Source organism: Tursiops truncatus, chromosome 1, assembly GCF_011762595.2.
Source record: "Tursiops truncatus isolate mTurTru1 chromosome 1, mTurTru1.mat.Y, whole genome shotgun sequence".
NCBI lineage: Eukaryota > Metazoa > Chordata > Mammalia > Artiodactyla > Delphinidae > Tursiops > Tursiops truncatus.
Window position 1 is genome coordinate 32473903 of NC_047034.1, and position 14494 is coordinate 32488396.

At 48.0% G+C, this 14494-nt stretch overlaps 1 long non-coding RNA gene across 3 annotated transcripts in view; it reads right to left on the reverse strand.

Annotated features, from left to right (window-relative positions):
- LOC109547190 (uncharacterized) overlaps positions 1 to 14494 on the reverse strand; it is a 117676-nt gene that overhangs the window by 66643 nt on the left and 36539 nt on the right. For 2 of the 3 annotated variants that reach the window (XR_012330596.1, XR_012330597.1), the window contains exon 4: positions 12350 to 12417. The exons of the other annotated variant lie outside the window; for it this stretch is intronic. This is a non-coding gene — a long non-coding RNA (uncharacterized lncRNA). The remainder of the gene's footprint in view (positions 1 to 12349; positions 12418 to 14494) is intronic. 3 annotated transcript variants of the gene reach the window in all.

A 14494-nucleotide genomic window follows, 5' to 3' on the forward strand; every position in this document is an offset into this window, starting at 1 on the left:
GCTCCCCTTCTCCTCCAGCAGCATTTTCGAATGGGAGATGGACAGGTAACACTCATCTTCAACACAGCTCATCATTTTCCTCATCCAAGGCTGGGAGAAAGAAGCCACTAAACCCCTCCCAATGTTCAGGGAAACCGAGGCTCAGAGGAGAAATGTACCCTGTCCAAGGTCATAAAACTCGTCACATGGCACTCAAGCCTCCTAATTCCCAACCCAATTCTTTCTTAGCAGTGCTATTTTTCCACGTCTGAAATGTCATGCATCAGACCTAAGACAAACAGTTTACAAAGGGTCAGATTCTGAACTTGGTTGAGATGAATGAACCACAGTCAATCTTGCTCTCAAGAAAGTGATGTCCCAGGCTTCCCTGGTGGCACAGTGGTTAATAATCCACCTGCCAATGCAGGGGACATGGGTTCAAGCCCTGGGCTGGGAAGATCCCACATGTCACGGAGCAACTAAGCCCGTGTGCCACAACTACTGAGTCTGCACTCTAGAGCCTGCAAGCCACAACTACTGAGCCCGTGTGCCACAACTACTGAAGCCCACACGCCTAAAGCCCATGCTCCACAACAAGAGAAGCCACCACAATGAGAAGCCCACGCACTGCAATGAAGAGTAGCTCCTGCTTGCTGCAACTAGAGAAAAGCCCGAGCACAGCAACGAACACCCAACACAGCCAAAATAAATTAATTAATTAAATAAAATAATAATAATAAAAAAAGAAAGTAACATCCCAGTGGGAAAGGGGATATTCATTCAGTCTATTAAAAAATGTTTTATTAAGCACCAACTATGTATAAAAGGTATATTAGGAACTGTTAAGAATACGAAAATGAGTGAAACATGGTCTCTGACCTCAAGAGATCATCTAGCAGGAGAGACAAGACATGTACAAGTGAAGATACAACCAGCAATTAAAAAGCAGACCATAATGATGAATGTGGGTTACAGGGAGTTCGTGCAAGGAGAGGTTGAGGTGACTGGGGTGCATCTATTTGCCCTATAGCCTGGTGTTCCCATTCCCACTGTGGGAAAAACACTGCCTCGGGCTGATGAAGAGATGTGTAAAGATTCTCATTGCAGCACGGTTGCTAGTGCCTAGGAGCTGTATAGTAACCATGGTATTTGCATATGATGGACTATTATGCTGTAAAAAGTATGCATGACAACACGCATTGATCTTAAGTCATTACCATTGAGTGAACGAAGAAACAGTGAGATTTACAGCACAAAACCAATGATGCAAGTTAAGAACACACACACACAATAACATCATGAATCTTTTTTCAAGAATACACATATATCTCTATCAGCATATGAAAGGCAGACTGGAGAGCTATGTATTTAATGCACTGAAGTGAGTGTCTATGGTAAAGGAGTTAACAGGAGTGAGGGTAGAAAATAATAAAATAGCATAAAACACAGGCTTAGAACAGACCAGTGACTTAAGGGACGTGATTAAATCTGTGCTTCTGAGGGGTAAAAATAAAGTCATTTAAGAGAAGTAAGAAGTCCTGCTTGAGGAGAAGCTTGGGCAGAGAGTTCCATGAATGAGATAGACCCTGACCCAGTCAATCACCACCTCATATTTCCTTGACAAAACCTACATTTCTAGTATCTGCCAGTTTCTGATTCCAGTGACTTAGCCAGACTTCTCTCCCATGGGTACCCGGGACCAGTCACTGGACGCCTCCTCTTCTGCATCAGCAAACCTACTCACTGCCCTTGTGGGACTCGAGGGACATTGTTCCAGCTAATGATTAAGAACTCTCCAGACAATAGGGGCTTCTTAGACAATGGGTGAATTTCCAGGATGTCCGGCCCCCTTCCGAGAAGGAGGGAGATAACAAAATGTAAAAAAGGTGTCTGTCAAAGACCAATCAGGCAGCTGGGGACAAGTTCCCTCTCTGGTCCGAGCCTAAGCCGGGACCAATCAGCAGGAGAACACAACCAAATCTATAATTTACATACGGGGAAGTGGGAACCTATAAAACTGACATATTCGCGCCCGAAAGGGTTCCTTCTTCGACCTCCTGCGTGAGGACCAAGGAACCCCGGTGCACCGGCCTTCAATAAACCTCTTGCGTTTTGCATCGACTTCCGACTCTTGTTGTTTCCTGGGCGAGTCGAAACTCCTAGGAGACCGCGCAGGTCTAACATTTGGGGGCTCGTCCGGGATTCCACTCGCCCCGGACCACAAGAACATCGGGAGTTGGAGGTACCAGGTAAGCTCGAGCTTGATTGTCTGTTTGTCCCTTGTTCTTTGTGGGCCATTATCGGAGGAAAGCCGTAAGAATCGGCTTATTATGGAATCTGTATCGGACCTCTGGCTAGGCAGACGTGCTAATAGCCGGCGTCCATGAGCCCTAGGGGACGCCCTGGTGGCTCATCTGGAAGGAGAGGCAAACTCTGTCTCCCCTTCACTCGGTTTCGGCAGTTCCCTTGGTGATAACTGCCATCTGAAGAAGTTTCGGTTTTGAAGCGAGCTCGCGGTGGCCCATACGTATATGTGTTTCGTGGAGTTTTAACTGTTTCTGTATTGTGGTCTATTCTTCTTCTCTGACGGACGACAATGGGACAAACTATGACGACTCCTCTTTCCCTTACCCTAAGCTATTGGACCGAAGTTCGGGCCAGAGCCCATAATTTTTCGGTAGAGGTAAAGAAAGGAAAGTGGCAGACTTTGTGTGCCTCTGAATGGCCAACATTTCAGATAGGATGGCCCCCCGAAGGATCCTTTTTATTAGACAAGATTAAGCTGCTGAAGTCTAAGATATTTAATATAGATCCCCACGGACATCCAGACCAAGTACCATATGTCTTGGTCTGGGAAGATTTAATTCTCTCCCCACCTCCGTGGGTCCGGCCCTTTGTTTCCTCAACAGGTACGTCCGCGCATACATCAGCAGCGTCGGAGATATTAGCCTTAAAGAAAAACCCCAACACGGAGAAGCTACACGACGCCCCGGATCTACCGAAGGCGATTTATCCTGACCCGCAGTCCGATTTGCTTCTTTTGGATTCCCCACCCCCTTATCCTCCGGCCCCGAATCCCCTACCACCTAGAGGACCCCCAGCTCCACTGCCCTCGGCACCAAGGGAACCATCCATGATGGAAGAAGAAAGGGGTCCCTCAGTGGGCACTAGGAGCCGGAGGGCAATCTCCCCGGACTCCACTGCCCTACCTCTTAGAGAATATGGCCCCCCCGATGGCCAAGGGAATAGACCTCTCCAATATTGGCCCTTTTCCTCTGCAGATCTTTATAATTGAAAAATGCATAACCCAACTTTTTCCGAAAATCCACAGGCCCTTACCGCTTTAATAGAATCTCTTGTTTTCTCCCACCAGCCCACATGGGATGATTGTCAGCAGCTGCTCCAGACTCTCCTAACGACTGAGGAGAGGCAACGGGTTCTTTTAGAAGCCAGAAAAAAAATGTATTAGGCGCCAATGGGCAACCTACCCAGCTGCCTAACGAGATTGATGCTGGTTTCCCACTCGTCAGGCCAAACTGGGATTTCAATGCCCCGGAAGGTAGGGAGCGCCTGAAAATGTATCGCCAGGCTCTGGTGGCGGGTCTCCATGGAGCGGCCAGACGGCCCACTAATTTGGCTAAGGTAAGGGAAGTAACTCAGGGGCCCCAGGAATCGCCAACTGTGTTCCTGGAACGTTTAATGGAAGCCTTTAGACGCTTTACCCCTTATGATCCAACTTCGGAGGGACATAGGGCTACTATAGCAATGGCTTTCATAAATCAAGCGGCCCCTGATATTAAGAAGAAATTACAGAGGCTAGATGGCTTGCAGGGATTTTCGCTTCAGGAGTTAGTAAAAGAGGCAGATAAAGTATGTAACAAAAGAGAAACAGAGGAAGAGAAGGAAGAAAGAAAGCAGAAAGAGCAGGAAGCCCGTGAAATAAGACGGGATAAGAGACAGGAGAGGAATTTAAGTAAGATACTGGCCACTGTGGTTGGAGGAAGAAATATAGGGGATAGAAATAGGCAGGAAGGGCGAACGGCAGACAGAAGGCGGCCATTAGACAAGGACCAATGTGCCTACTGTAAAGAAAAAGGACATTGGGCGAGAGAATGCCCTAAGAAAAAGAATGGAGGAAGGCCAACCAAAAACAAAATCTTAACATTGGAAGAAGAAGACTAGGAAAGTCAGGGCTCGAACCCTCTCCCCGAGCCCCGGGTAACTCTTAAAGTGGAGGGGGAACCTGTTCAATTTTTGGTAGATACCGGAGCCCAGCACTCCGTCCTTCTCCACTCAAAAGGTCCTATCTCAGCTAAAAGGTCATGGGTACAAGGAGCCACTGGGAATAAATATTCATGGACCACACGAAGGACAGTAGATCTTGGGATTGGACGAGTAACCCATTCATTTTTGATTATTCCGGAATGCCCCTATCCTTTGCTGGGAAGAGATTTACTCTCCAAAGTAGGGGCTCAAATCCACTTTCAGCCAGAAGGTCCCACCATAACTGATAATAAGGGAAGGTTACTTCAGATATTGACTATGAAATTAGAAGATGAATATAAATTATACGAGCAGCCTTCATCCTCACGAGTTAATGTTACTGATTGGGTAACTCGGTTCCCTCAAGCCTGGGCAGAAACTGCCGGAATGGGGATGGCCAAAAATCGGCCCCCGGTGCTAGTGGAACTCAAGGCAACTGCCACCCCAATAACGGTCCGTCAATACCCCATGAGTAGAGAAGCCAAAGACGGTATCCGTCCCCATATACAGAGGCTACTAGACTTGGGCATCTTAATAAGATGTCAATCAGCATGGAACACCCCTCTCCTGCCGGTAAAGAAACCAGGAACAAATGATTATCGGCCGGTGCAGGATCTACGAGAGGTAAACAAACGGGTGGCAGACCTCCACCCCACAGTTCCAAACCCTTACAACCTCCTGAGCACTCTTCCACCTCAACATACGTGGTATACTGTTTTGGACCTTAAAGATGCTTTTTTCTGTTTAAGACTCTCCCCCCTGAGCCAACCCTACTTTGCCTTCGAATGGAAAGATCCAACATCGGGAATGTCTGGTCAGCTGACATGGACACGGCTACCTCAGGGATTTAAGAACTCCCCGACCATCTTTGATGAAGCCCTCCATCAGGATTTGGCATTATATAGAGAATCAAATCCCCAGGTAACATTACTCCAATACGTTGATGATATTTTATTAGCTGCTGAGACCCAAGAAGATTGTATCAAGGGTACTGAAAAACTGTTAACGGAACTTGGAACCCTGGGATATAGAGCCTCAGCCAAGAAAGCACAAATATGCCAACAACAGGTTAGTTACCTGGGGTATCTATTAAAAGGGGGGCAAAGATGGCTCACGGAGAGCAGAAAGGATACGGTGGCCCAAATTCCGGCTCCCAAAAACGCCAGGCAGGTTAGAGAATTTTTGGGGACGGCTGGATTCTGTACACTATGGATTCCAGGGTTTGCTGAGCTGGCAGCCCCATTGTACCCCCTAACCAAAAACAGCACTCCTTTCGTTTGGGGCGATAAGGAACAACGGGCTTTTGACCAAATCAAACGAGCTTTACTTTCAGCTCCAGCCCTAGGACTGCCAGATGTAACCAAACCTTTTCATTTATATGTGGCCGAAAATAAGGGCATTGCAAAAGGAGTATTGACTCAGAAATTGGGTCCCTGGAATCGCCCAGTTGTTTATTTGTCAAAAAAATTGGACCCTGTGGCATCAGGATGGCCCACCTGTTTAAAGATAATCGCTGCAGTGGCCGTTCTAGTCAAAGATGCTGACAAACTAACTTTAGGACAAAATCTAACGATAACAGCGCTTCATGCCCTGGAAAATGTAGTCCGTCAACCACCGGATAGGTGGCTAACTAATGCCAGGATAACCCATTACCAAACCCTGTTGCTAAACTCAGACCGCATCAAGTTTGCTCCAGCCACAGGACTCAATCCAGCCACCTTGCTACCTGATCCTGACTTGGAAGGCTCCACCATCATACATGATTGTCAGGAAGTACTAGCCGCAGCACATGGCAGTAGGCCAGATCTGATGGACCTGCCCCTCCCTGATGCTGATTTCACCTGGTTCACGGATGGGAGCAGTTTCCTGGAGGAAGGTAAGCGTCGAACTGGGGCAGCCGTGGTAGACGGAAAACAAGTCATATGGGCAGCGGCACTACCACAAGGGACCTCAGCCCAACGAGCTGAATTAATTGCCCTGACGAGGGCATTAGAGATGGCAGAGAATAAAAAAGTAAACATCTACACAGACAGTAGATATGCGTTTGCTACCGCTCATATCCACGGTGCCATTTACCAACAGAGGGCTACTAACTTCAGGTGGCAAAGAAATTAAAAACAAAGACGAAATCGTGGCTTTGTTGACTGCACTCATGCTTCCTACTAAAGTCAGTATCATCCACTGCCCTGGACATCAAAAAGGAAATACCCCAATAATTAGGGGAAATAATATGGCTGACCAAGTGGCCCGAGAAATAGCATCGGGAGAAGTCATTTTAGGACTGTCAGATAAAGTTCCTGAAAAACCAGGCCGCGATGAAGAAATCATCCCGGCCACAACAAAAGGAACTTTGTCCCCTCAGCAAGCAGAATCCATGTTACAACAGATGCACAGATGGACACATTTGGGGACTAAAAAGATGGTAGCCTTGTTACAAAAAGCCGGGTACGAAACCCCTGGAATGACAAAATTAGCTGAACAAATTGTGCAGGAATGCGTCCCATGTCAACAGGTAAATGCTCACAAAGGGAAACTTGAAACTGGAAAGAGACTCAGGGGGGACCGCCCAGGAACTTACTGGGAAGTGGACTTTACCGAAGTGCGTCCTGGAAGGTACGGTAATAAATACCTTTTAGTTTTTGTAGACACTTTTTCAGGATGGATAGAGGCTTTCCCAACAAAGAAAGAAACAGCTGCTGTAGTAGCCAAGAAGATTTTAGAAGAAATTTTTCCTCGATTTGGAGCATCAAAGGTAATAGGGTCTGATAATGGTCCAGCCTTCGTCGCCCAGGTAAGTCAGGATGTGGCCAGATATTTGGGGACTGATTGGAAATTACATTGTGCCTATAGACCCCAAAGTTTAGGTCAGGTAGAAAGAATGAATAGGACTCTAAAAGAGACCCTAACTAAATTGTCCTTGGAGACTGGCGGTACCGATTGGACGGTGCTCCTTCCTTTGGCCCTATTCCGGGTTAGAAATACACCTTCCTGATACCATCTTACTCCTTTTGAAATATTATATGGTGCCCCGTCTCCCCTCCTCACTTTAGGAAAAGAAATAAAACCTGATTGTCAAAATAACACTGACTTATATGCTAGGCTACTGGGACTCCAATTGGTCCAGAAAGAAATATGGTCCCAACTCGCCAAGGCCTACCAACCGGGAACACCGGGAGAAACTCATCCTTTCCAAGTCGGAGACTCCGTATACGTCCGTCGGCATCGAACCCAGACGTTGGAACCCCGATGGAAAGGACCATACACCGTCCTCCTCACCACCCCAACGGCCATAAAAGTGGACGGCATCGCTGCCTGGATCCATGCTTCACATGTGAAGGCTGCACCAGCGACGGCATCATCAGGATGGCGGGCCCAAAGAACCGACAACCCGCTCAAACTCAAGCTTCTACGAACCTAAGACTTATAATTTTGGTTTTACTGCCTTTACTGACTGTAAGTGATTTTAGCCCTCACCTCCCCCAACGTTTAACTTGGCAGGTAATTTCTCAGACTGGAGATGTAACCTGGTCCATTAGTCATACTGCACCCCCCTGGACCTGGTGGCCAGATCTTTTTCCTGATGTTTGTAAATTGGCTATAGGAGCACCTTATTGGGATACAGAAGATTCTCATGATATGAACACTGCCCCTTCCAAAGTTTCGGAAACTGATTGGTTTGGGCCGGGTTGCAAAAATGCAGGCAAAAGAATGATGCTTGGTATCCTCACTTTCTACGTATGCCCCGGGTTCCACCGCCCTTGATCTCTGAATTATAAATGTGGTGGAACTGAAAACTTTTATTGCAAAAGCTGGGGATGTGAAACTACCGGGGATACTAATTGGAAACCCACCTCAACTTGGGATTTTATTACTGTAACGGCTAATTATTCTCATAATGAGGATACCGGACACCGGAGTAAATGTTCAGGATGGTGTCATCCCCTTAAAATTTCCTTTAGTAATCCCGGAAAAAGAGATAAAAAATGGATAAATGGTCATTCTTGGGGCGTTAGATTTTACGTGAGGGGATATGATTTAGGAATATTAATGACCCTTAAGCTAAAGATTGAGACTCCTGCTCCTATATCAATAGGCCCAAATCCCATACTTGGCCCCCCTTTGCTTCCCCCGGCCCCTTCAACTACGTCAACAAAGAATGAGACTAATGAAACCTGGATCCAAAGAACCCACAGTTAAGCCTGGGACTCCTCAGGATAGGATGCTTTCTTTGGTGCAGGCAGCCTTTACGGTTCTCAATGCTACAAACCCAGAGGCTACAAAATCATGTTGGCTTTGCTATGCTGCCCCTCCCCCTTATTATGATGCTATAAGATATAGCTCCAACTATACTAATTCTACCTCCTCAGACCAATGTCGATGGAAGCAAGAAGGGAACAGTAAATTAACCCTGTCCTCGGTTTTTGGAAATGGTACTTGTATAGGAACAGCTCCCCAGTCCCATAGACACCTTTGTCATGATTTTAGCCTCCCTTCAGGCTCAGGATATCTTGTACCTCCTCAAGATGGATGGTGGACATGTAACACGGGGCTCACCCCTTGTGTCTCTTTAGAGGTTCTTAATACTTCAGCTGACTTTTGTGTGTTAGTGCAATTAGTCCCTAGACTTATCTACCATTCAGACTCATCCTTTTTAGATGAATATGTAGAAAAAACAAAAAAAACAAAAGAGAACCTGTAACCCTCACATCGGCTGTCCTTCTAGGACTAGGAATATCTGCCGGGATAGGAACAGGAACCACAGCCCTCATACAACAACCCCAGTATTATGCAAGTTTAAGACAGGCTGTAGACATCGACCTTCGAGCATTAGAAAGTTCCATAACTCAACTAAAGGAATCACTCACCTCACTTTCAGGAATGGTGTTGCAGCCTAGATTTGCTGTTTCTTAAGGAAGGGGGATTATGCGCCGCTCTAAAAGAATAATGTTGCTTTTATATTGATCATTCAGGAACCATTACCAAAACCATGGATAAACTAAGGGAACGCTTAGATAAAAGGCAAAGGGAGAGAGAGAATGAAAAAGGATGGTTTCAATCATGGTTTGATAAGTCCCCCTGGTTTACCACCTTAATCTCTACTCTGTTGGGACCTCTCATTGTTTTATTGTTGATTTTAACTTTTGGACCATGTGTTCTAAATCGCTTGATAGCATTTATTAGAGAACGTATCAGTACTGTACAAGTTCTAATGTTAAGACAACAGTACCAAAGTTTACGAACAGAAGGTTGAGATTCCATGATTGGAATCAATAGTCACAAGAAAAAGGGGGGAATGTGGGACTCGAGGGACATTGTTCCAGCTAATGATTAAGAACTCTCCAGACAATAGGGGCTTCTTAGACAATGGGTGAATTTCCAGGATGTCCGGCCCCCTTCCGAGAAGGAGGGAGATAACAAAATGTAAAAAAGGTGTCTGTCAAAGACCAATCAGGCAGCTGGGGACAAGTTCCCTCTCTGGTCCGAGCCTAAGCCGGGACCAATCAGCAGGAGAACACAACCAAATCTATAATTTACATACGGGGAAGTGGGAACCTATAAAACTGACATATTCGCGCCCGAAAGGGTTCCTTCTTCGACCTCCTGCGTGAGGACCAAGGAACCCCGGTGCACCGGCCTTCAATAAACCTCTTGCGTTTTGCATCGACTTCCGACTCTTGTTGTTTCCTGGGCGAGTCGAAACTCCTAGGAGACCGCGCAGGTCTAACACCCTATTGCAGTGGCTCCTGTGAGCCACCTATACAGTCTCCCCTCTTTCCACCTCACAGCTCCAGAGTTCCCCAGCTTGGCCCTTAAGGAGAAAAAGAGGCTGGACTGCAAGGCGCCTGTGAGTACTTACTGACTCTTGAGGTGAGACAAACCTGAGTTCAAATCCAGACTCCCGCCTCTTACTGTGTGACCTTGAGGAAATTACTTAACCTCTCTGAGCTTCATTTCTCCAATCAGTAAAATATACATAACTACACTTACCTCACAGTGGGGTTGTAAGGATTAAATTAGATACTGTATAAAGCACAAAACAATGGTGGTTCCTTTGTTTATCTGTAGGTGAAATTCATGGTTCTGGAAGGGACACACAGCAGCTGGGGTCCAGGTCCTCATCCCAGCCTACACACTGATCTATGGTGCAACACTTGGCCCCACTCTCTTCCTTTTCCCCAGGCCCTGCTCCAGTCTCTTCTGTTTTCACCCATCCCTGGGCTCTGCCTGAGCAGGATCTGCTCTTATCACCAGACTCCCAAACGCTCAAGAGTTTATAAGATTAAAAAGACTGCAGTGAGAGCTGCTCAATCCTCAGACTACAGTATCCCCTTCCCCTGACCCTTTGCCTCCTTCATGTGCTGTAGAAGAAAGCCTAACACTGCAGCGCTGGCCCTTTTTCTCCTTAAAATGCTGAAAGGAGATGAACTCAGCGGGGCCTCACGTCTAAATATGATTTCTCCCTTCTGAGGCACTATTCGTGATGGGAACTCCAAAGAAATTTATCATAGTAATGATTGCTGATTCTAGAGCATCAGGGTGACTGACAGCCATGCTACCTCACACTTGCCTTCCTGGCTTTCTCTTTCACTAGAGAGAAATTGTGTGGAGTGGTGCTGGGTGGGGGTGGCTATAATTGCTCTGAGGCAAGTAGACAGTCATGGCTCAGCTTGTTACCAACCCTGGGGTGGGAGGGACAAAGGGAGGGATGCAAAAATAACAGTCAGCCGAGATGGCTCATAGAGAAAATTCAAAATCTGTGCGTTTAGGTGGGTTGTTTCATCTGAATGTCTCTGCTGTATCCTCTCCAGGTGAAAATATTCGCCACCGAAACAGGGAACGACATGATGATAAATGTTTCCTCAGCATTAGCAGAGTGGTAGGTCAGGAGGAGGTTGCTCTACTCCAACCTCACGGACAGACCAAGAGGAAACATGGCTGAGCTGCTGCAAGATGGATTAAGGGAGGCTTGAGAAAGGCACTTGTCTAGTTAACAAGAAGCAGTTCAAGGTACAGTTTTATTTTCCAAGGAAACATTCTGGACATTTGTCTTTCTTTTGGATGGAGGAGGAACATTCCTGCCCAAGATGGGAGCGGGGTTCAATAGCTTTTTCTTTGCAACTATCTGGGAGGCTCAGGGTAACAAGGGGGTGGGGAAGGTGGGTCTCAGTTTCAGGTCCCAGTGTCCTCTGACCACCCTGACCTGCAACACCCCAACAAGCAGGTGGTGAACAAACCTGTGGAGGTCTTCTCAGCTCCTCCCGAGATCTGGTGTAAGGGTGCAATTAGGGGATGTTTTGGGTTGAGGAGTGTCTCCCCAACATTCATGACCACTCGGAAACCTCAGACTGTGACTTTATGTGGAAATAAGATCTTTGCAGGTATAATTAGTTAAGAATCTCAAGATGAAGCCATCCTGGGTTCAGGGTAGGCTCCACATCAGATATCCTAATAAAATGAGGAGAAGACATACAGAGAACACCATGTGAAGGTGGAGGCAGAGATTAGAGTGATGCGTCTACAAGCCAAAGGTTGCCAGCAACAACCAGAAGCCAGGAGAGAGGCATGGAATGAGGCTCCCTCAGAGCCTCCAGAAGGAACCAACCCTGTGGACACCTTGATTTCTGACTTTTGTCTTCCAGAACTGTGAAAGAATAAATTTCTGTTATTTTAAACTCCACGTTTGTGGTAAGTTGTTTCATCAGCCCCAGGAAACTAATACAAGGGAATTGGGCAGAAGGGTTCCAGAGGTGCCCCAAGGGCCCCAAAGTACCCTGGAGTATCACCTAGTTTAATGGCCTACACTTTAATGTCTGCAGCATCTCTCAGTAGAGCATCTTCAGAAGTTAGAGATTCTATTACATAGTCCCCCCAATTCCTGCTCCCTCATAGCCACTCCAGGCACATATGAACCCCACCTTAAACTGCCCTCTGCACCACTCAGTGTGGGCTTCAGGCCAAGCCTGAGGATTGCCACCCCCTCTCTGTACCGCCACATCTGCTCACAGCTTCTGGCCTCAGTTTGCTCAGTCCTCCCCCATACAGATTTCTCAGAGGCTCAGGATGGGAGATGAGGCCAAATGGTGACTGTCCACCATGGATCTCTCACCTGCCTGACCTCCAGCGGCTCTCTCCTCAGTCTCAGCCAGGGCTGCCAGTCACAAGGGTCTCTCTGGCCTGGGGGAAGCAGAGGACCCACAGGTATAAGGTTAAGGGAGGTCAAAGCCAGTGGAAACCAGGATCCCAGCACTCAAAGTAGGGACCTCAGAGAACCCGCAAAAGAAGACACTCTTTTATCCATTGTCCCCAGTTCCTCCCATAAGGTACCTGAGAAAGATCCTTCCCTTTAAATGGGGTGTATGTGCATATATGATGTTTGGGAAGAACATTCCAGAGTGGACAAAGGGCCCAACGCTGAGGCCTCTCTACTGGCAACCCACGTGGTTACACTACTACTTAGGAAGGAGCGTGATCTCCTGAGTCATTCTCCCTCCCTCCCCATACTGTGCTCATTCTTGTTAGACACTGCCCTCCTCATAAGCAGTTCTCAGCCACCTACTGGAGTGTCCTAAAATTATCACAGTCTCAAAGCTGTCTTGTCCTCCTAGAGCCGTGGGGGTTGGCAACTCTCAAGACTCAGTCTTCTCTGCTCTCCTGGGTGGGTTTCAAGCTCTGCTGCTCTCCTGGGAGCCAGGAGGAGGAGGTGGGCACTGTCTTCTCCTCGCCTGGGCTTGGGCTGGGGCGGGAGATGGGGGGGCCTGGGCCACGACGCCTTGCTGAGCGTGAGGGAGCTGAGAGGAAGGGGCAGTAGATAGGGAGGTGGCAGAGGGAACATACCCTGGAACCTTGGACTCCCTGGAGGCAGAAAGCCAGGCAGATCTTGACAAACATCCTGGGAGTTATGGGCCCAGCACGCATGGAGAGAGACAGAAAGGCCAGACTCAGAAAGGGATCATGGTCATAGCAACCATCTGTTTCATTGCAAATCTTCTGATTCATTGACCTGCCCACCCCCCACATGCATGTCAGACTGTGTTCCAATGTTTGGCTCGGGACTGTGGCCACCAGAAGTGTGGCTGTCTTCCTCCAACCAGTCAGCTGGTTGGAGCCTGGGCCAGACTGGAGCCCTGGCCTTGTCACTCCCTGCCCAGCACCCCTTCCTCCATTCAAGCCTCAGACCAACCCATCAGGGGAGACTGTGAGTGTCTCCCCCTGCCTTCTACCTGCTCGCTAAATACATTTGACACCTCAACAAGGCAGGGTTTCTCTGAGTGCCCAAAGGAGCCCAAAGCCTGGTGTCTGGTCTGCACCGAGGCCGGGCTGGGCAACCAGCACTAAGGTTTAATTGCAGGACTAGTACAGCATCAGGGTTGCTTGGTTTTAAAATTTTATGCAAAAATGCCTTCAGAGCCTCCATAATTCTCAAGTAAAGGAACTCTAGTGCCCAAGACAAGGGACCAGGGATCACGGACAGGGCTAATTTGATCCAGAGGCCTCCACGCTGGGAAGGACCAGAGGGCTGTCAAGAATTGCCAGGCACAGGTCTTCCCGGGAGTTGGTTCTGGGGAGACGCTATGAGCACATTCGCTTGGAAGGGGACCTTGCAGCTGGGGAGGCAGCTTTACTAACTACTAAGAAATGACTTTTGCTCCTAGTGAACAGTCTCAGCTTTCCGCCTCCTGCTTTCTAGGAGTAGAGCGGTCCCAAAGTTCAGCGGGTGGGATCAGGAGAGACACCCCGCCCCTCGCTGCCCCTCCCACTCCTCTCAGGTAGAGAGAGTCCAGAGTTCTGGTCTTTCTTGGGTTAGTTTGGGAGGGGAGGGGTCCTCAAAGCTGCCAGGAGAAGAAAGCGAGGGACGCGAATGGTAGAGGGAGAGAAGTCACCTTTGTAAGAAAGGAGAACCGAGGGTGCCAGATTCCTCCAGAAATTGCTTCTGGAGCCCAGCTCTTGCTTCCCTTACCTGAGGGGGCACCTCTGTTCCCTCACTGCTGTCTGTCCTCCCTCCCCGTTTCCCAGGGGAACGTTGGGACCAGGTTAACATTTTATCCTAAGCTATTGTGAGGGGGAAAGACAGGGGCTGAAGCTGGTGGTGGACCCAAATCACTCCCTTCTCTCTGATTCCCACCATTCCCTCTCCCATCCATGTTTTGGGGTTGTCAGGGAAACTGTGCAGCCTATCTGCAGCTTCTGTTCTGTTCCTGTCAAACCCAGGAAACTTTCTAAGGCCAATTCAGTGGGAGCGCTGTCAGAGCCT